Genomic DNA, 22,985 nt, shown 5'->3' on the forward strand with positions numbered 1-22,985 from the left:
CAATACATGGCAATTTAGTTAACAGCAGTCATGAATACATGTATTTTTTAAGTTAAGACAATTAACTCATTTCAAACCACTATTTCATTAATAACTCCTGGAAGAAGTACTCATACTGTAAAAAACATCCTTCCGAATATACTGCCAAGCTCTTGAAAAGATTTATTTTCAGCAACACCAGAAAAAAAAAAATATCCGGAAGAATAATAAAAAATGGATTAAAGTGAACAGAAATAATTTATCAACTGCACATATACAGGAATGGAAAAAGATGACTACAAAAGATTCCTCAGAAAAATCAAGGAAAGAAAGGGAATCAAGCACAACTATTTTACACTAACAATATATTGTGTATGTTTGCCATTGTTGCTGACAAGTTGTCTTCATGGTTGTTGGTACAACAAAGTATTACACAAAATAAGGAATATAAGGCAGACTGTTGCATTGGAAACACACATAGGGGTTTTTTTTTAGGTCAGATATTTAACAGGACTGGATTCTTCTCATTTACACTGCATAAACTGGGAATAGCTCAGTCTAATTTCAGTATTTCAAAACTCAAAGAAGTAGGAAAAAAAGATGTTACCTGTTTATAGGTCACATACAAGCTTGTGCTTCTGTGCAGGAAATGTATAAGAGGACAACAGGCATGAAAAATGTCCCTTGGGACAGATGTACATTTGTTTTCCCTAAACTCCTCTCATACTACTCTGTACATGCTTTTCTAAAATTAGTCCCCTATTTCAATTTTTTAATTTTTATTTCCCCTGCTTATTATTTCCAAACATTAGGTTTCCAATTTGTGTTGGAATAAGAATGATGTGCCTGTCAGAGTACTGGTGTCCATTATTATTTTACATTAGGGAAATAAAATGCTTATCTGAGGCTACTCAGAGAAGGTTATTGGAAGAGCTTGAAGTCAAACTTTGGCTCTATGCTTCTACCATTACACCCTGCTGACTTTAATAGCATTTCTCCCAACTAAGGAGTTAAAATTCTTGTTCTTGAAATATAGCGAAGAGATGGGCTGACCTCGACTCTTCCCTTTCTAGACACATGTCACTTAACCTCTGCAGTCTCAGTTTCTTCTGCTTTAAGGCTGAATTATAATATAATTAACATGTTATGTTTATGTGTCTTTTTGATGAGGCAAAGCACAAAATTACTCTCAAGAACTAACAGATGAAAGTGAGGGAACCCAAGTTCTCTCGTCATTCCTCCAGACAGAGGGCCTGAGTTGCTAAAATGCTCTTGGGCTTATGTTCAGCCTGGTCTAACATACCTGTGGGAATGAGCAGGTACTGCACTCTGCCACGGGAAGGCCTGCTTGGAGGCAGCAATGTATTGGCCCAGTGTGCAAAAGATTACAGTATTTCTCAGCCTATGGAATATGTCCCACGTGGTGGAACAAATTTGATCAAGCCTAACGTGATGTAGTGGTTCCCCCACTACATTTACTTCTCTTCCTTTATCTCCCCTCTCCTCTTTACACCCAGTTGTTTTTCTACAATATGATCCTGCTGCTATGGACTTACAGGTGCAGAGGGCAAGAAAACCAAACTTCCCGCTCCTACAGCAGCATCCTACTTTAGCCAGCCTGCTTAACTCACTGAACTGCAGAGAACCATTCACTGTTTTCTGCTGGGCTGGTTTCACGCACAAACTTGTGCATCCAGATTATTTTAGGTCAAAAGAACAAAATAAGAACCAAAGGGAAAGCACTTGGATGCTGGGAGCCTGGATGAGTAACACTGACCCTTGGGCGATAGCATGTTAGCAGACAGATGCAGGTGCCTCAGGGGAGTGGGGAGTCACTCTCTCAGATCTCCTCAGCAGGGAGAGTCAGTCTGGTGTCACCCACAAAGTGAAGAGATGAAAATGGTGATAGCAGCAGGAAGGCAGAGAGAAGAAGGCAGGAAGTCTCACCAAGACAAAAATAAGGAAGATTAACTGGAAGGAAGGAGGAAGCCAAAGGGAAACAGATTGAGAATTGCAGGAGTTCAGTGCCAACAGATGTTCAAAATCAGATGGGCTGAGGTAGCTCCATAGGGAAATGAGGGTTGGAAGGGAAATGCATAGGAGAACGGCAGGAACCCAGAGGGAATTGCTGCCAGGTTAGAAAAGGGAGCGTGTTGTGCTGACAGGCTTCTCTTAGACTGCTTTTCTCCCGTTCCGTCAATCTGATTTGTTTATTTTGACCTGGAATTTTCCGAGTCATTCTACGGTAAGGTTTAAAGCAGAAAGAAGTGATAAGCTTGTAGCAGACCCTCAGTTCAGGATATATGAAGGTAAAAGCTGCTACGCTTGAGCATCTATCACTTTACAGGTATTCATTATCTCTGACTAGATAGACTGCACATAATTTGGAAAATACCAGTGAGCCCTTAACCCTGGTAAAACACTGACAGAACCTTTCGTAAAACCCCTGGGTGTGTAAAGCAGCGTAAATGGTAGTGGTATAGTAGCCTGCAGCCACTCCATACAACAGTAAGACCAGAAGGAAAGAAATTTAATTTGTTTTTGAAACCTCAAGGCTGGTGCAATGCATATTTATGAAGGATAAATGTACTTCCTTGCCTTTGTTTCACCGACAAACATGCATGTCACCGACAGACATGCAGACATGCAGATGCTCACTGATCATCCTTTCTCACACATTGGAAGGATTGGAAACCACCTCTGCTTGAAAGTTTTCCTTCTATCAAACTCCAACTGTTTTTGCATTATAATAATTTTGAATAGCCTATTTCCCATGCTTGAACCAGGGAGATCTAAGTGAAGAGAGCTGTGGAATCCAAAGATCATACAGCAATTTTTTTCCCTCTTTTCAAATACAAATTTATACTTTTTATTATAAACTAAAATTCACCAACTATCTAGAACTATTTATTCCTCCTTCTAGGAGTCATTCGTTACGTAGCTCAGTTGTTACAACAGTATTGTGGTAACTTCAACTTCACCTTTAAACACTCTTCACACTAAAAGGGAGGAGGCAGAAGTCTTCTTTTCATTCTTTCATCTGGACTCACCTTTAATACTTGGGTCTAAAATCAGAAAACATTTTCCCATTCTGAATACCTGATACAACTCCAACTGTACTATCATGTCATGTTATGAAAGGGTTTTAGGTGCAGAACTTCCCAGATTAGTTGTTAACTATGTTTTACAAGCTGAAAAAGTGAGAGAAGAGAGATCATTTAAAATGATATAAGAACCAGTGGGAAAAAAATTCTCCCAATCAAGAATTATTCAAAATTATATTCAGATTCTGCATGAAAATCAGAAACACTGAGAAAAATCTAGGACCAAAGCAAGCTATGCTATTCAGATCCCCTAAATGTACACATTTTTAAAAGCAAGGCCAAAGCTGATATTTCTCTTGAGCTCTTTTCATTTACAGGATAGATATAACCCAGGTAGTATTAATTTTCACAGCACTACAGGGAAATCATGATCAACCATATCTTCCATGAGGAGTTTCTCTAAAGAACTAGCCACAAATATATTTTTATTTCTCAGCACTCTGTACCTCTTGTGCCCAGTATATGAATCTCAGATTCCATCACTTTTGTATTTTTAAAGAAGTGCTCAAATGGTTTTTCACATTCTGGAAGTAATATAAATAACAAGTGAGCCAACTTTACTCCATTCCAGAGTTGGAAATCAAACTCTGACGAATTCTGGAAGTCTAAAGATAAGGTACCTTTTTTACGATTTTCTTTCTGAAACAAAATTTTTTTTAAAAAGTACCATTCAGTCAAAGGAAAATGACTGGTCAAGAATAAGGTTGTTCTTGTGGATAAGACAATGAAGAAATCTGTAACGTATTCTTTAAATGCTCTTATAAAAGGCCCCGAAGGTGTCCAAGTCTTGGTTTTCCATTGCTAAAGTGAGAATTATGTTACTTTGTTTCTTCCGTTCTTAACCTTTCTGGCCTACTTGGAATATAAATCATCAAGAAGTAGGAACTGCCTTATGGGATCAAAGACATCAAATACAATGCCTCCCCTCTGGCAGTGACTAAGATCTTCATAAGACAGTAGAAGATACTCCAGGGAATGTGGTAGCATAATCTATTCTTATGAAGGTTCACTTTAATCCCTAGAAATTGGAGATTGACCTAAACCAGGAAGCATGAAGTTTTCTATCTGGACAAGTTTATTTTAGGTACTATAAGATGCTTTTATTATATATATCCATACCAAATCCTCTTCTAAATGCTGCTAAATAATGAGGGAATGCATTCTGCTTGATGATTCACAATGTTTGCCTGAATCATTTCTGAGCTATGGTGTGCAGTTATGGCTGGGACATTTAGTTATTCACTAAAAGAAAAATAGTAGTAGGGAAGAAAATGGGCAGAGGAGGGAAGAAAGGGTTCTTTCATATAGTTTTAAACTTCCTTTTCTTTGTATTCTGGCAAGTATTTAGTCATTAAAGAAAATGTTGACTTGTGCATTTTGCAGTGGAATTCTTTGCTAAACTTTATCAAACAAATGAGTTGGCTCTTTTGTATCCTCTTTCTAATTTGAGATGACTCTGAGACAGCTTTACTTTAGGAAAAACAGGAAGTTTGGGGATTCCTTTCCTCTGAATTTGATATTTTTCAGTTTCTAAAACAGTCTGTATGAAGGATAGAACACCACTCTCACTCTGTGTGACTTTGTTCTGCCTTCATTTTGTCTCTGCAAGCACCTAGGGTCAGTGCCAGGACCCCTAATTATTCACCCCATGTTTGGGACTGCAATTTAGGCATCTTTCTGGGTACAAACCCCAAGTGAGAAGAGCAGGTCTAACCCCTTCTCTGCCTCAGACAGCGTTAAGCAAATTGAAGCCTTGTTTTTTTTTTCAAGAATTGAGCCTCTTCAAAAACCTGCTTGTGTGTGTAAAGTCTGCTTGGTTTTGTTGCTTTCTGCCCTCTGGAAGGAGCCAGGAGCTAGTTTATGTGCTGGCAGAGCCTGTGTCATCAGTGGCTCAGTACTGATGGCTGCTGCACCCCCAGGCACAGCACAGGGAGGGGACTGCACTCCGTGCAGCCAGGCACCGAGATGAGGAAAAGCAATTTCAATCCATAGCATAAGGCTTACAAAATAAATTGCTCTGCACCACCCCAGATAATTTTCAGGGTATTAAATGGAATCCTTTTAACAGGAAACACTTACATCCAAGAAAAGGGCAGCAAAGTGAGGGTGTAGGACTGGGGGAATTGCCAGTCTTGCTTACTGGTACCACAGGACAAAGATAAACTTTAAATTAATTCAGCAATTGAAATGAGGGCCAGGTGAAAGCACCACTGGGAGAAGGAGGACATCTTACAACTATGTCCTATTGAGCATTCATCCAGTTCTCAATTTATTCCTCATTACACTGTCTGGAAAAGGACTGTCTGAAGGAGCAGCAGCAGCTAGAATGTCAGTGCCACTCAGTCAGGCCAAGCTGTTCCCCATTTGCCCCAGCCCTGAGTTTCACGTGGGCAGCATGGCAGACCGGGAAATGGCTCTTGCTCTGCACATCACCAGGGCAAGGTGAAGGGGTGCCACCCCAAGAGAGGCAGGGGGAGAAGATGGATCTCTCAGGGCTCCTTACTGCAAGCCAAGGGCAGTGAAGAATGGAGAGGAGGGGGAATTGCCCTGGGAAAGGTTGGTGGAAGTATTACATGATTGTATTGCATTAATATGAATTGTTAAATGAAGTAGTAAAATATTCAAATAGCCAGAGAAAACAGAGGAGGAATAATGACACAATGCAGAATCACAGACTTGGCTAAAGTGGCAAGGCACCTTTGCAGATCAAGAGCAGGTTACTCAGGAACACTTCCAGTCGGATGCTTACCTAGTCCGATGACACTGCAATCTCTGTTGCAGTGTCCAAGGAGTCTTTAAACTGGCTATTCTGGGTAATATTGCAGTGTGCAGAGTAAATAACCTGGATATGAATCTTCCAGAAGCTGCTTCATCCATGCTTATATACACCTCAGTGACTGCTGCATGGAAACATTCTGTAATATCTCTGGTCTTTTACGGACAGGCCAGGGTCATCACCTCCATTGGGACCCTGACAAGGTTATAGCCAAAAATGAAAGACCTTTTCAAAATAATATTTTAAAAGTAGCCTTTTGATTTGGCTTGGCCTGTTACAAAGCATTAACAATTGTTATGGTTTGTTCAAAACCCTAGACATAATCACTATTACAGAGACTTATTTTTATTTTGTTTCTATAAATGTTATAATCCACAATCCAAATATGTAAAAGGAAGAGCAATATTGGAAATAAGTTATTGAAATATTTTATTTTTCCTTAATGTAATTTTTAATGAAACTGGCATACTTCTTTAACAGGTGAAGATTTGACTAGAGATGCTTTTATTTAAAAGTGCTCAGCAAATTGTAACTCCATTTTTGCCCTGAGTGGGAAAAGTCTCTGTCAAAGGACAGGGTTGCATTTCCATTAAAATCTTAAAATCCAATTTATATTCTTTGGTCAGTCTAAATTCACCCATATTTCATTTGGATTTCTTCCTGAATGAAAGGTGCAAAATCTAAGTTCAGTTTGGACTTTTGAAAAGAGTTAACAAAAAGATAAGTACGGTTGAGTACAGCAGCTCTCCCATGAGAAAAAAAGAAATAAAATGTTTAGTGAATATCTTTCCCATGTGAATTAAAATGAAGATATATGTAAAACTGCTTTTAGTATGCAAAGTCATAAATTCAAAAGGAAATTGTTAAGGATCTGAGCAGCTTTCACACATACTGATTTCAATAAAAATTTAAAAGACTCAGGGGAAAACACTATCATGCCCTTAAATACACTGTTTCAAAACTTCTTGGGCTTGTATTCTGAGCACAGTTCAGAGCATTTTATATGGGATGCAAAACGGATTGTGTCTGCTGCTGGCATTCTACTGCCAGGGACCTTCTAGTAGAGCTAAACCTCATCATGCACGGAGACCCTGGGATAGCTCCAGTGTTCGCTTTTTGGGGGAAAAAACCATGAAGTCTCCACCATAATATCTTTACAGTCTTTTTTTGCAGCATTTCACAGAGTAGTCCATTCACAGTGGTAGAATTCAGCAATATTAGACTAATGCCTATGTAAAGGGTAAGAGAAATCATATTTTTAATATGCTTTATTGCAAGCTTTCTGTGCAGTTTACATGCAATACAAGAGGTTAAAGATCCTTAGAGAAAATATTTTTGTCATCTAGCTAGTTTCTAAGAGATAAGGTTACTAGGACAAATAGGACAATACCAACCACACATTAAGGATATGATTCTCAATGGCCTTAGCAAACTTAAGCAAATCTTTTTCAGCAGTCTGACACCATAAATGAAATGTTTGAGATGGTATCTCCAGCATTTGAAAGAGCAACTCTGACACATACTTTGATTAGGGAATCTGACATTTCTGTTAAAGTTCAGCAAGTCACAGAATCCTCTCAACATATGGCCAAATATTGCAATGTTCTCTTCTGAGAAAGGTGAGTGTGATTGCAGATCTCATAACTTTCGAAGGCAAAACCAAAACTTATTGCATCTGATTCACTTTTTCATTCTCAGCAAAACAAAGAAAGATGGAGAGACAGATAAAATACCAAAGAAGAATAATGATAATAATAAATCCCACATATGCTTTGAAGATGTAGAGAAGACAAGAAAGTAATGTAAATTTTGCTATTATACAAATATTATGGTACTGAAATTGCTGAGATAGAAGTTGAAGTATATTTTGGGTGATATTATCACTGTTTTGGTTTGATGACAAACAAGCCTCAAACCTAGAGATGGGACTTGAGCCACAGTATGAGATTTAGCAGCCAGTTTTTCCCATAGCTCAGATTACCTCTGTTCATATCTCAAGATTTGGATGTCCAAAAAATTTCTGCAAATTTAGAACATATGGAGTAGAAACTAGGATAGAAATCCTACCACCATAGAGTCTCCTGAAAGGTTGCAGTGTTGCTGTGTTGTGACCAGATTGTTATACTGATGGATTAATCATCACAGGTCTGGATTAAACCAGAAAGTAGAACGCAAACTCTTTTGTGTAAACACGTAGAAGGATTTAAATTTTATTCAGTTCCAGATCTGGGTAAAGGATCTGGTCAATTTATATTTATTTATTTAAAGCAATTTACCCAGTTCTTTTTTTTTTATTCTTCATCTATCCAATAGCATAAGAAACCATCTCTGTAGGAAATAAAAAGCAGCATTGAAGTGTACCATAAGCAGTAAGTATTTACACAAGGCTTGCAAACCACGTAGCTTGAAAAGGAGGATGCTCCATTTATACTATCCACCAGCAGTTTATGCAAGCTGTCTATATAATTGCACATCCTAAATCATGAAAATAAGGGCCAACCTTCAGAATTGTTTAAAAACTTTTCAGCTGCTCTTATGGAAATAAACATATTGGAAACAACAGATAAAAGAAACAGTGCAAAATCTATAAAGTTTGCATATAAAACTATTGCTGATGTGTGCCATAGAACAATTGTTTCATGTTATATTACAAATACTTATTTTTTTCATGTTATATTACAAATACTTATTTTTATTATTTTTGTTGCTGTTTTTTTGTTATTTTAAGATTCCGCTTATCCAGTGGCTTCTCCATTTAAAGAATAAAAGGCAGGAATTATTTCCTGAGATGCAAAGTGGAAACTTTCAAAGAAATACTAAAAATCTAATCAAGATTAGGTGTCAGTCTGAGATGTGGCTGGTTTTTTTATTGGGATTTGACTTCAGTCTTTGCTATCTCAGCTGTACTACCAAACTTGCTGCTCACATTTTCATTTTAGATACCATATGGAACCTGGAAATAGAAACAACATAAGAACCAGAACAAAGGACTCCAAAAATTGAAACTTTCTCATGATTTCAGATTAAGAGAAAATGTTTGCCCTCTTTTTTGATGATTCTTAAGCCAAAGTGTCTGTCAGGATGTAGGTCTTGGAGGAGGACTTCCCTGGTAATCCAGTAATGGAGCCGAGAACTCCATTGCGCAAACACTACAGAATATTTTGCTACTTTCTGGAAAACTCAGAGCTGTGTCATCCTAATTCCTTGGGATATTCTATCAACATTTTTTGAGTGGATGCTGTAAATACTAAACAGAAAGGGAACTGTCATTTTTGCCTCCGTTCTTTATGTTTCCCAGTATTGCTCTCAGCGTCAGTATTCCCATTGGAAAATCTGAGGATGAATCCTGGACAAGGCAGAAAGGGGAGCCAGAAAGGCAAAGAGCCTCTTCTTCTTTCCCTTGTGCACTCACCAACAGACCATTCTTTAATAAGAAGATAAAGTTTCAGCATTCAGGGGAAACAAAAGCTGCCTGTAACTTACTGAGAGCAACAACTAACTGTCTGCAAACATGTGAAACACAATGATAACATCTTTTGATCATCACACCACAAAACATAAAATAGCTTGTACTCTCAGTAATTTATTACCTTCAGACTTTTTTTGGAAACAAGTGTTATCTGAAAGATCCTAGACTGGCAGACCTTCAAAGAAAGTTCTCAACACAGGAGTCATGGCTCACCCCCTCGTTTCCCCTCCTAGGCCCTGACACCAGTCATCCCACTGGCCTTGCTGATGAAACCATTCACAGGAAAGGGGCTGGGGAGGGAATTAACACTCAGCCTCAGTGTGGGCCTGATGATGCTCCTGGTGAGGACTGTGACTTGTTCCTTGGGTAAAAAAAGTATGTCATCCAAAACTCATGGGCTTACCTTTCTAGAGCTCTCCACAGAACAGGACACCTCTGAAGGGCATTATAAGAAATCTTTAACTGTCCCTGAAGATTAAGTCTAATCACAAGACTTAAATTTCTTTCCCAGAATGTTAGGTGTCATACTGATTTTGACTCTTCAAACTATTTTTGTAAATTCAAATGTTGATCAGTGTCTCCAAGAAAAGTTCAGAACCACGTTTAGGAGGGCTCTGGAGAGCCAGCAGTGAAGGTTGGAATCCCAGCTCTCCTCAGTTGTGCTCTGTGGAACTCTGGGAAGCAAGTGACACTACCAACTGCTCCTAATTGTTTGGCATAGGGGACAAACATTTTGAATGGAATAATGATGCAGGACTGTTAGAGTTCAGAGGGAATGCAAATGCAGGATATGTTTGTGGGAGGGATCACTTCATGAAGCATTCAACTTCCTTTAGTCAGCATTTGGCTTTAGTTCCAAATGATGTTTTGCCTCCGTAGTAATCTCCTGATGGAGGTTCCTGAGCCTGTTTCATATGAGATGCCATGCAGGTGCTCTGATGGCTTTGACATTAACCTCTTTCTTGTACCAAAGATCTGCGGGACATTCTTGGCATGATCCATCTGGCTAGTGTACTACGAACAGGACGGATGTCCTTCTCAAGTTCTCTATTGCAAATGAACTGCAATCCCGCGATTTCCAGAGCTTGGGAGTAAATCCATAATACAACCACTTCTTCCAGTCCTCAGATGCTATTTTAGACTAATGTACAAAGGAAGCTTAACTTCCTCCATTTGCTTTGTACATGCAGAGGAATGCAAGCAAGAAAATTGAGTAGAAATGGAAATATTATTTCCAAGAACCAGGAAAAAGGGCCTGGGACCATGTCCTCTTCTCATAGAAGTGTGGTCAGTATGGACTGACTCCAGCACTGAATTTTATGGTGCCTTAAGCTGAAGGGAATTTTCAAGGGCAATGGAAAGGCGGCCAAAGTAACAGGCCAAAGTCTTATTCAGAGGAAACTCCCCCTAAGCTCATTGGGAGTTTCCCTTGAGAAAGGGCAGCAAGGTTTAGCTCATAAACCCTGCACACGGATTTAGCAAAAAAGGGATTTTTCTATTCAGATTGAAGGAAAAAAGTTTATTCTCTTATGAACAAACTATACATATGGACCTTGTTAATTACTGGGGGTTCCATAGCATTTATCTGTCCACCAGCATATTTATTTCTCCTAACATCTAATGTACCTTTGACCTTTAATATAGTATCAATATTAAACAAACAAACCAATAAAATAGCATGGTTACCAGAAGTTATGAGTTTCTCTTGTATTGTCAGAATACTCTCTTAGCAGTCTCACTCATTTCCTGTCAGGAGAGTTTGGCACTCAGTCTGCAGTACATAAACAAGCCCAGGAGCTGGCTCAAGCCAGACATTTTGCACAGCTAACTACAGAAGATGCTTTAGAATAAAGAAAATATAATTGTCCCCAAAGGGGTCTCTTTTTGGGTGTCCTATATCTCTTTGCCTGGCTTTTTAATCATCTCTCTCTGTCTTTCTGGATAAACAGCCAAACAAAAGCAATGAGAGGGCTTATTATTTTGTTCTGCATTTTTAATGAATTGTTCAATTGACACCAAAGAAAATTTCCTGATATGCATGTTATTGTTCCTGATGCATATCAGGCACTGAAATTGTCACTCTTTTGCAGGTAGTGAGAGGAGGTTGGGGTGCAGCTCCTTGGGGAGACATATGCATTAGTTCAGGAGTGAGGAAGGTCATCTCCAAATTAATATTTGCCATTAGCAGAGCATTGTGTCTATATTGCTTGGGGATTTGAGGTAGGTCTTGCAGGGAGAACTTGTGAATCTCTGCTCTGCAGCACACCATTTTGCCCTGTGGATATACTCATGCCAATATCTGAGCCTGAGTCAGAAAAACAGAAAAGAATTTTGCTCCAATAGCTTTTCTCTTGAGTCTTAACCACAGAATAATCCTTTCTTCCTTATAAACTTCTGTCTTTAATTCATTTTTTGAGACTCTTATCCATCTACTTTTTATTCATGTGAAATAGTTCTGCCTTTTTCTTATATGTTGTACTTCAGACCTACAGTTCTAAAATATCCCTCTTTGCCTTGTTTTCTGGGTTGGCCATTAAGTAATGTGAGTTTAATGCTGATACTACATTAGTGATCAATCAAACCTTTGCCAAGAGCACACACAAAATAAATAAATAAATACCCCCTCCGGTATATTTTGATGTGCCTTTGAAAGGAGGAAAATTCCTTTCACATGGCCTCTTGTCCCTAGAAATCTACAAGTTTCTTTGTCTTGGCAAATGGCCAAGCAGCACCGTGATGTACCATTTTTCTTGGCCAGTGTTTTTAGGTCTTTTGAAACCAGACCAAGTGTTCACATGGTATTTCTTCATTTAACAGCTGCAAGACAGTGACCACAGCTGCAAGTGCAGTAAAACACAGCTTCCATCTATAGTAAGGGACGTTGTATTTTTTTTTCGGAGCTAGCTGACTAAACAAATTCAAAATCAGGACTGATACAAGCGGTGTTGTGGCTTCCTACAAAGCCATTTTACTCTACCTTTAAACCTTTGGAAAGCAGAGCCAGAGAGGGGCCTCTGCAGGGTGATTGTGTATACACATGTTAATCTTCTACAAGCATAGGACCAAATTAGCATCTCCCTAGGTGAATGCCATGCAAGTGGGCTGAATCTGAACATCTGTAGCCCACCTGGCAGCAATCTTTGGGAGCCCACACTGCTTGGTGCCTCCCCTCAGACCAATCCAAGTCCCTTGAGGTTACAGACATGGCTGTCTGTTTAAATTGACCCTTTTTGGAGTGGTTCCTTACATCATTTCATTTCATAAGCTGTTAACTAAACTCTTTGTGAGATTAGCCTAAGTTGCTTGCTGACAAAATGCAATGATGCTCATAAAAATGGGAAAAAAGCGAAGGGGAAAAAGCACGTCAAAATACAGTTCATGTGTAAGGCAAAGTCAGCCAGGAAACATTTATGACGGATCCTGAATGATCAGATGTTCTGGAAGTAGAAAGGAGGAACAAATGTTTCCCTGGTTGCTTGTTAGGGGTTTTTGTGGTGTTCCAGTGAAGAGTGGTGAGGTTTATGTGGGGTTAAGATATCTGGAACTTAGCCTGGCAGGGTGGAAAGATTCTGCCCGTGCTTAAAGAGAGACCATCTGTACACTAAAACATGCTGGTTTAAGGCCATAATAATATTATTAACCTATCATTTGTGGTTTGAACATGAACTGAGAATGGAACAAACCCATTTTAGAGGCCACAATAGGAATAGTACCCCAAAATGTCTTAGGAAAAAATCCCAAGGAGTTTAAGGTTTTTTCCAAGACCAGAGGTTTCGGATATTGGTCTGTTAGGTGGATGTGGCTCCTGGATAGATTTACTTAGGTACAAGGATGTAGGAATTGCAATTGTGAAAACAGACTTCCTACCCAAGAGGTCATTTAATCTACACACAGTAAGAAACAGATAGACAGGACAAACTGACAAAGACTGCATGAGATAACAGCTAAGGTCAGCAAAGCAATTGCACTTTTCCCTTTCTCAAATTTATTTTCCCTTTTTGTTCTTGTAGAATAGCAGTGGCTCGAGGCAAGCAAGCATTGGAAATGTGTCTCCCCTACTGAGGTCAAACCTGGGAAAAGAAGGGCAAGGGTACAGGCAAGTCTATGAGGGATTTCCACTCTGCTGTGTGAGGAAAAGCCCTGGCAATGACAGGCAAGGCAGCTGAAATTGCCACTGGGGCGGGGAGGGGGGTGGTTCACTGGGGAAGTGAGCAGAGCAGTCACTGCAGACCACCCTGGCCTCAGTGTGACAACGGGGCTCTGGGGAGCAGTTAGTGTTTCCTGCCTCTGAAACTCTCCTGGAGGTCCCTTTCCTTTAGGGTCTCTGACGTATGTGTCTCATGGCTCTCAGCCACGGAAAGATTTGGGCACATGGCTTGTAGGGTCAAAAGGAATGGCCACCCTTGTAGCAAAAATGTAGCTCATCTGTGTTTATTGAATTCTTTTGGCACTTTTTTTACTGAGGAGAAGCCTTCACACACTGTCTGCTGTCCCAGAGCAGTCCATGGAACACTTGCTTGGGTCCTCCTGCAAACACTCCGTATTCCCCTCTGTTGGTTGTTTTTGCACTTACGGTTTTGCAACATTGTCTTATGCTGTGTTACTATTTTAATGCTTAACAGCAATGAATGGACAAAAATTAAAGGAAAAAGAATTACATTTTCCACTAAGGATTTAGTTTACAAAACACATTCAAATGTTTGCTAACAATTCATAGATGTTTAAGGTTGTAAGCAGTAAAATGGGTCAACAGGTTGCTTTTATCCATCCCTAAAAAGAACACCTCATATCGGCATGTTTACATCCAGCTGTGGCATAGCCCCTTGTGCCTATTAAGTATTCAGACATTATTAATAATTAATTAACCCTTTACAAACCACTTAGGTGGGGAGTCTCTGTCTAAAGTGGAAACAGAAGCTGACCAGACAGGTGCTTGTCAAAGAGGCTATTAGGCAACATCCTTCCTGTCTGAAAAAAACTCACACTAATAAGCTAACATATGCATTCAGGTAAATTCTGTTCCATTTTTATCTGGAGTTTCCTTTTGTGAATTCAATTTCTTCTTTGGCTCTTTCTCTGTTTATATAAAAGAGATTTCAATTATTCTAGGGGATTAGGGCTGTATTTTCTATGAAAGTGTTTTCTACCTATGTCATTTATTAATTAACCAATTGTATATGGCCTGCTCTCCTCATGACATACCAGGAATTATGCACATGCACTCAGGGGTAAGTGGGCTGTAATGATTTCCCTATGTAAGGTTACCAATATGTTTGTTATTGAAATGTGCTTCTATAAAAAAAACCCTGGGGGAAAAACGTGTATCTAAGTTGGATGAGTGGCTTTGTTGGAAGTTCTGTAGCCATGAACAGATTGAATGTGTTTTATAGGTTTATAGAATTATAGAATCACAGGATAGTTTGGGCTGGAAGAAAACTTTAAAGATCATTTAGTTCCAAGACCATCATCTTCCACAATATCAGGTTGTTCAAAGCTCCGTCTATGCTGCCCTTGAACACTTTCAGGCATGGGGCATCCACAGTTTCTCTGGGCAACCTGTTCCAGTGTGCCACCACCCTCATAGAAAAGGATTTTTTCCTTATAGCTAAACTAAATCTATCCCTTTTTTGCCTTAAAACTCTTACCCCTTGTCCTATCACTAGAGGCCCCATAAAAAGCCTATATCCATTTTTTTATGAAGTCCTATAAGTATTAAAAGGCAGTGATAAGGTGTCCCCAGAGCCTTCTCTTCACCAGGCTGAACAACCCCAACTATCTCGGCCTGTCTTGATAGAAGAGGTGTTCTACCCCTCTGATCATTTTTGTGACCCTCCTCTGAACCTGCTCTAACAGGCCTATATCTCTCTAGAGATCACAGAAGTCACAGGTGTGCCTACCAGTGGCCAGGGCTTTAGTTTCATCATCCACATCAAACCTAGGGAGGTTATAATTCTTCATACCTGTCCTCATAAGCTCCAGTGGAAGGACCTCTCTCCTCCTCTCCCTGGCTGGCTGCCACAGGCTGCAGTTACAATCCGCCTCTGAAGGAGGGTAACTGAAGTTCCTGTTAATAGATCCCTTGGGGTGAATTAGGGTGAAATGATGCTGAATGACCAGTGTGTATATGAGGGAAATTTATTTTAAAACTATTTGATTGCAGTGGAAAAGAGGTATGTGGCCATTTTGCTTCTTTTCTATGAAAGTATAAAAGCATCACAAAGACAATACTTAAGGAAAAAAAGAAGGAAAGAATAGGAGTAGATAGCGGAGAGGAAAGAAAGATATTACCATTGTGGATTCAGCAATGAGACCTGATTGTTGCTATTTTGCTGTAGTAATGGTTGCAGTCTTGATCCATTGGGGGTGGGGCCCATGAAACAAAGATTTTGTCAGGTTATTGGTGTTCAAGTTATTTTGTTTCTGATGTAACACTACACAACATGCATAGTCTTCTGATGGAGAGTTCCTGAAAAGAATCAGTGGGTGCTCTGGGATCACTGGTGGTCCATAGATTCCTCTAGGAACAGGACCACTGTTCGACCCTGCTTCCTGCAGCAGTGCAGCTGTGTCTTATGATGAAAAAGAGGGAAGTTTTCATCATAAAAGCTCACCTCTGTAGGATCTACTTCTTACCAGCCATTGCCCCTGGTTGGTTTGAAACAGCTTGTTTAAGACATCATGTTCCCAGTTGTCCTGGATGCAATCAACCAAGGAGCAACTGAGACAGTGGTTAAGTTGCCACACCTGCCAGTGGTAGAAAGGGGATAAGCATACATGATTTACAATAACTTCTAATGGAATTCACTTGATGGCTTAAAATCTTTCTATGTAATAATGTTAGTTCCTACTGAGTCCTAAATAACCTTTTTTTCTAGTTAAAAAACACCAACATATGAACTAGGAGGCACTGAAGTGACTTGCTGAGTTGCAAAATTTAAAGGTATTACTGACGGCATGCTCAGGGGTTTCACTATGGAGGCTTCGTAAATTTAAAATAAAGCACCTGCTTCTGTGTTGAGTCCTTTTCTATATCTGTGCTACTGAATGCTCTTTTGAAACCAAAGATATTGATATATTCTGTGCTGCAGGGGAATCAATAAAAACTTTAATCGCAAAATTAAATAAACCCAAATCTACTGACGTTAACATACTAATGCTTTCAGAAGGAGCAACATGACAGTTTATGGTTCTTCTGCAACTGGGGTTATTGTTTAAAAAAAAAATTCTGATAGCTTCTTCAGAGCTATTGTGACAGAGAATGAGGACCTTCCCATCATTTTAAGCTGACATCTCAGTGGGCTTTAGTGCAGTTACAGAGGAATAGCAAGGCATATGTTCTTCAGTGATGCAAGTGTTTTTGACAGAAGGAATTTGTTAGCTCTTAGATCCATCTTCATCACTGTCTCTTAACTTCCTTAAAAAGTTTGTGCCACCATCCTATCCTGTTCATCATTTATACATTTCCCAGGCCTACCTATGAAAAGTAGGAATGTGAAGATAGGGACATGTCTGTGAAGTAGCAAGATAATCTCTATAAAGGGGCCCATCTGAATCATACCTACATGGATATACAACTGAAGTTCCTACGTTGTATGAAGCAAAATTAATCTAGAAATTCTTTTTGTCAATTCTCAGGTAGAATTGTGCAGAATGACACTAAGTAAACATAAAACTTGAAAATCTTTATTTGTAAAAAGCTTTAAAAATTCTCATATGTATAAAAAGCTTAAAGCTAAAAGTTTCTTCAGAAAAGGTACCTGTTTTGAAATTAATCCATTCCACTGAAAACATGTTGCAAAAGTGAAGAATGAAGTCCTTTCACATTAACATCAACCCTTTTCTGAAAAGAACAGGAGTGACATATAGAGGAAGATTCCCAAATGGAAAGCCATGAAACCTCTTCATTTTACATCAGAAATAAAGGTTTGTTCTGAGGCCACGAGGGGAGAAGGGGCAGGAGCCCCGCTGGGGGCCACGGCCCCCCCAGCCCCCTGCTGGGGTTGTGGAAGCCCAGAACAGTGTTAAAACTGGATCGGGTGCCATGGTCAATGGCTGGAGGAGTTTCTCCACTGTGAGCAGCAGCAGGAGATACTGAAAGCGGCAGCGGAGCAACAGTGAACAGAGAGACTATGGCAGAAAGCCAAGGAGATAAGAAACAAGCATGCAGCTAAGCAGAGAGACAGAGAGATGTCTGAAGGAGAGAGAGAGCTGGCAACAGAGCAGGACTAAACTCTACAGAGAGAGTTTTGGGGTAAGAACTGAATCAAACCCCCCAAACCCTTGTGAGACCCCTCCTAGGAGGAGGCAGTGGACCCCTACGTGAGGGGAGTCTTGGAATACAGCAGTACCAGAGAGAGGAGCTGAGGAGCTCAAGACATCCTGGAAGCTGGACCGGGATGGCCAAACGGAATGCGGAGGGGGTGACCTTGCCCCCCCTGCTGCTGCTGCCAGGCTGGCAGTCTGAGACAGAGCACAGGAGCTCTGGTAGAACTCTTGAGGCAAAGACTTTCAACTGAAAGCTGCCCGAGACATTCTGACTCAGAGGTAAACCCCCTGAGGAAAAGGACCGTCACGAAGACCCCTGCACTTCATGATATGACGTGGTGAAGGGAACCTTTGTCCTGGTTACCGCAGCCCACGGGAGAGAGAGACCTTCGCTTGGAGTCGAAGGGCTGAGAAAGGGTGAGAGGAGACCCCCTTGTGTGTAATGGAAGGAGATCCAGCTACAACTTCAGCTATGGCTGCTGCATGGAAGAGAGACACTGCTGTTCTGAGAGTGGAAAGGATCTTTTCCTTCTTCCCTTCTGGACTTTTATTGGAGGGAGAAGAGATTTGATCCATTGTAAATACTGCTTTATCATAGGAAAGATAATTAGGATTGTATGTATAATGTACTATAATATTTATTTGTGTAGTGATTGTAATATAATTCCCTTCCCCCCATATTGAGTCTTGTGTTGTGTCTGGAAAACCCGTCTCACACTGGGGTGAGTTTTGAGAGGGGGGCTTGGACTCCAAAATTGGATTTTGGGGGTCTCAAACTACAGCAAGATTCTACATCCAGGTTCTCTCTGGAAATTCATAGAAAAATTCCACTTTGGCCTCCTCTTTCCAGGGGAAATGATTTGAAATATGAAATATTTAATTACAGAATTAAAAATAAATAAATAAAAGACGCATTTGTACACAATTCTACTATAGCCTTCACAGATTTTTATTTCAGATTTTGCAAGAAGCCAAGAACTTTATTTAGAAAGATTTTTCATTTATAATCTTCATATTTCTTGCTATTATGATTGCTATTTGCAATAGAAGAAAAGAAAAACATTGATTCATCTGAAAACTGTTAGGAGTTTTACATAACAGATAAATACATAATCTACAATAACAGAAGTATGTAACCAGTATTCTATGAATCTATAGTAGTTCATCCCATCTCTGAACTAATAGAAACTTGTGGAAAAGGGATAAAAGAAAAAGAAATTTTAATATAATAACCCAGGCAGAAGCAGATCTTTTTTCCCCCTTAAATGAGCTGAGATATTCAGTTTTTGTGGTGTGTTGACCCTGGCTGGCTGCCAAGTGCCCACCGAGCTGCTCTACCACCCCCTTCTCACAGGACAGGGGGGAAATTATGCAGAAAAGCTCATGCATCGATACCGGATCAAGATAAGGACAGGCAGATCAGTTACCAATCACCACCACAGGCAAGACAGACTCAACTTAGGGAAATTAATTTAATTTATAAAGAATTAAAGAGAGTAGGATAATAAGAAATAAGAACAAATCATAAAAAACCTTCTCCAACCCCTCCCATCTCCCCAGGCTGAACTTCACTCCCAGCTCTTCCACCTCCTCCCTCCCAAGTGGAGAAGGATGATGGGAAATAGAGGAGTGGTCAGCTACTTATGTTTCACCTCTGCTCTTCTTTACTCCTCATGCTCTTCCTGTTCCAATGTGGGGCCCTCCCACGGGGTACAATCCTTCACAAACTGCTCCAATGGGTGTCCTTCCATGGGCTGCAGTTCCTCAAAAACTGCTCCAGCATGGGTCCCTTCCACAGGGAGCAGTTCTTCAGAAAGCAACCACTCCAGTGTGGGTTCACTGTGCAGTCACAGGTCCTGCCATAAAACCTGCTCTGAGTGGGATCCTTTCCATGTGCCACAGTTCCTGCCAGGAGCCTGCTCCTTCATGGGCTCTCTGTAGGCTTCCTTCAGGGCATGTTCACCTGCTCTCATGTGGGGTCCTCTACAGGTTGCAGGGGGATCTCTGCTCCACCATGGACTTCCATGGTCTGCAGAGTGATAGGCTGTGTCATCACAATCTTTTCCTTGGGGCTGCAGGGGGATCTCTGCTCCAGTGCCTGGAGCACCTTCTCCCTCTTCTTCTTTGCTGTCCTTAATGTCTGCAGAGTTGTTTTTCTCACATGCTCTTACTCCTTTCTCCCAGCCGTTGTGCAAGCGTTTTTTAACACTTCTTAAATATGTTATTGCAGAGGTCAGTGGTGAGCTTAGTTTTGGCTGTCAGTGGGTCCGTCTTGGAGCTGGCTGGAGCTGGGTCTGTCTGATAAGGGCACAGCTTCTGATACCTTCTCACAGAAGCCACCCCTGCAGCTCCCTCCCACCTTGAAAAGCTTGCTAGAGAAAGCCAATACGGAAAGCCAATACACAAACCTACAGGTCTATGCTGCTAGAAGAATGAAAGAAGAGACTTTTCTATTTAAGACTATTTGATTTTTTTTAAAATACAAGAAAATGTAAGTGTTCATTCTAAATCTAAGCAGGTTTTTTATTGCTTTGATAATTGCTTCAAAAACATGAACAGACAAATTCATCAACAACAACAGTACCTCTTTCTCAGTGCGTGCCTTTACTCTACCTGTTTCACAACAGGAGAGGAACAGAGACTTCAGGATACACAACTTTGTTTTTAATACATTTTGGATTTATTCTGGTAGGATGGACAGTTCCTTCCCTAGCTTTTGGCAAGGATGGGATCTTTAACACCAAGTCCTGCTTATAATCAAAGTCAGAAGGAGAGTTATGCAACACTTCTAGATAAGCTTACTTATGCCTCATTCACATCCATTTATTTTGAATATATTCAGAGATTCTATTTCTTTTCCAAATTATCACGGTATTCTGCAAAACATTTCTTTGTAGGGTTTACTTTGAATTCAGGATCAAAGAAGAGAGAAACTACCTGTTGAAAGTTGTGTCCATCCAGCCATTTCCAGACTAGAGACTAGCTTCTTGAATGTTACCTTTTGTAACCTTAAGGGCAAATTTATATAAGAATTCATTAGGGACAAACACAATTGGATCTATCATAGCATATAATGACTCTCTGGGCCACATGTCACTTTGCTTTGCATCTTGCAGGCAATTTGTGAATGGCAGTTGGTGAGACAAGATCTGCTATATATATTTTCCAGTAGAATATTGAACATGACACAATAAAGTCTGATTTTAATCTCAAGATAAATAATAAAAATAACATAGAAAAGCTGTTAGTAAATACTGTAAAAGGAAGTGCTTGAGGGTGTTTTCTGATAGTGTAGTTATTTATAAATGTCTCCGTCCCACATGCTCAAAGACTCATTAATTATGGGGATTCTGGATAAGAGCAATAGAGGGCAACGTGCAGTGGATAGCATGAAGTAAATATTCAAAAGGCACTGGAGAGTCCTTGTTCAGGGACCAAGATCGGGAAGTGATGCAAACTGTTCACAGAGCACTTAATTTGATTCTATCAGAGATTTATTTCAACATGTGATTGATGGAAACTGACTAAGTGGTACTGTGGCAAAAGTACAAAAGCTATTGAACTATTAATGTTATTTATAAGGACAGGACTAACCCTGATAAGCAAGGACCAATATGAAATGTTTGTTTACTTATTTGGCGTGAAAAGCCTTCCTTTGTGAGGAACCAGCATGATTGAACAGGTTGAATGGAAAGTAAAGACAAGTGCATGCCTATCAGAGTTGTCATAGGCTCAGCTCTACACTATATAGTGTTGTGGGAAGCAGGTTAGGGCTAAGAGTTTTTACAACAGATTTTAGAAGCATTTTGAGCAAAAAAAACCCCAAACACCATAAACACAAAGGCTCTGAACTTCCTTGGATTCAGAAAATGTTGTTCTTAATCTCTGACCTGTCAGCTGCACTGGGCTTTGCCATTTCATCTCTCTTGTTAAGAACACCAGAAACGGGTAAGCAAAGTGGAGCAGCAATCAGTATTCTTTGTATTTGACAACCATTTCATCTCCCAAAGAAATCACCCCTTCCTCGGGTCCACATTTCCTGAGTGCCTGGAAATCACCACAACATAAATATATGCCAATCAAGTGGTTAACATAATAGCATATTGTGAAATTATATGTAAACATCAAACTACATTGATTGGGCAATTTCCTATCCAGTTATTCTTGAATTACCCCTTCCCTGAATGTGTCTTTTAGGAATGTCTTGACTAAAAAACTGTCTGCAATGTTTTATTCTCTTTAGACCTAGTTTATTCAAAATATTATAACTCCCATGTCAATATATTGCAGGGCCCTGGGCCAGCAATAGCAACCCAAACGGGTAAGTGATTGGCCAGCTCCAGAATGCAAGGAGAAATACGGGTAATTGATCAGTAAATATTTTAAATAATCATTAAATATATGAAATAATCCAGTAACCTCTTGCTTGTAATTTAGTGTATCAGCTCAATCTCTAACCTATTTAATACCATTACCCTGAACTCAAGCAGAGGGATCAGACACACCAGCATTCCAGTACAGGAATCCCTGTGGTACCATTCAACTTGTTGGAGGAAGGAAAGGTTGAAGTTGCAGGTGGCCTTGCAATTCTTGGGAAAGGTTTCACTTCACATGAAGATCTGCTCAGAAACTGTGCAAAGCCAGCCAATGTGTCAATCAAATTGTAGTCAGTCCAGACATCTGCCTTTCTTCTCTGGTTTCCCTGGGTGTTCTGCTTGGATTTTGTTGCATAGAAATATTTCACATGAAAGCATTTTCTCACTTCACAGAGAAAGGCACAGCAGCTTCTTGAACTCCTGTCTTATTTGTTTTAGCCAGCTGGTCATCTGCATGACAGAGAACTTCTTTTAATTTGATGCTGGTGCACTGATCAACTGATAAATACTGAGCTTGCAGAAATTTCCTTATAAAAAGTGAGAAGGTGACATCCTCATATCAGCTAACTTTGACATACTATCTACTAAAAGAAAAATGAAACCAAATATTTTGTCTCCTAAGAATCAAATTAGGAAAGAACAGGAGGAATGTGTGGCATTTTTCCCCAGTGCATGAGGCGGTCATTTCCCAGACAATAATTGGATCTCTTTCCTTTATTGATACTGTAGGCAGAATTTATGCAAAAAAAAATGTTTTGAAGTAATACAATATCCAAAATCTACTTTCAAGTTTATTCAAAGTTCATAGAGGCTTTGCCTTAACAAAGCTTTAAATCTGGAGTTGTTTTGCTCCAAGAAGTCCCCACTCTTCAGTTATCTGCAATAGATGTGATTTTTTTTCTTGTGAGAACAGACCTTCTAACAGATCTTGTGGCTTACCAGGTCAAAATAACATCTAAATATCTCCCAAACATCTCGGTTCTAATTCTGACAAGAATCAGGATATGTAGAGATAA

Source organism: Chiroxiphia lanceolata, chromosome 1, assembly GCF_009829145.1.
Source record: "Chiroxiphia lanceolata isolate bChiLan1 chromosome 1, bChiLan1.pri, whole genome shotgun sequence".
Classification (NCBI taxonomy): domain Eukaryota; kingdom Metazoa; phylum Chordata; class Aves; order Passeriformes; family Pipridae; genus Chiroxiphia; species Chiroxiphia lanceolata.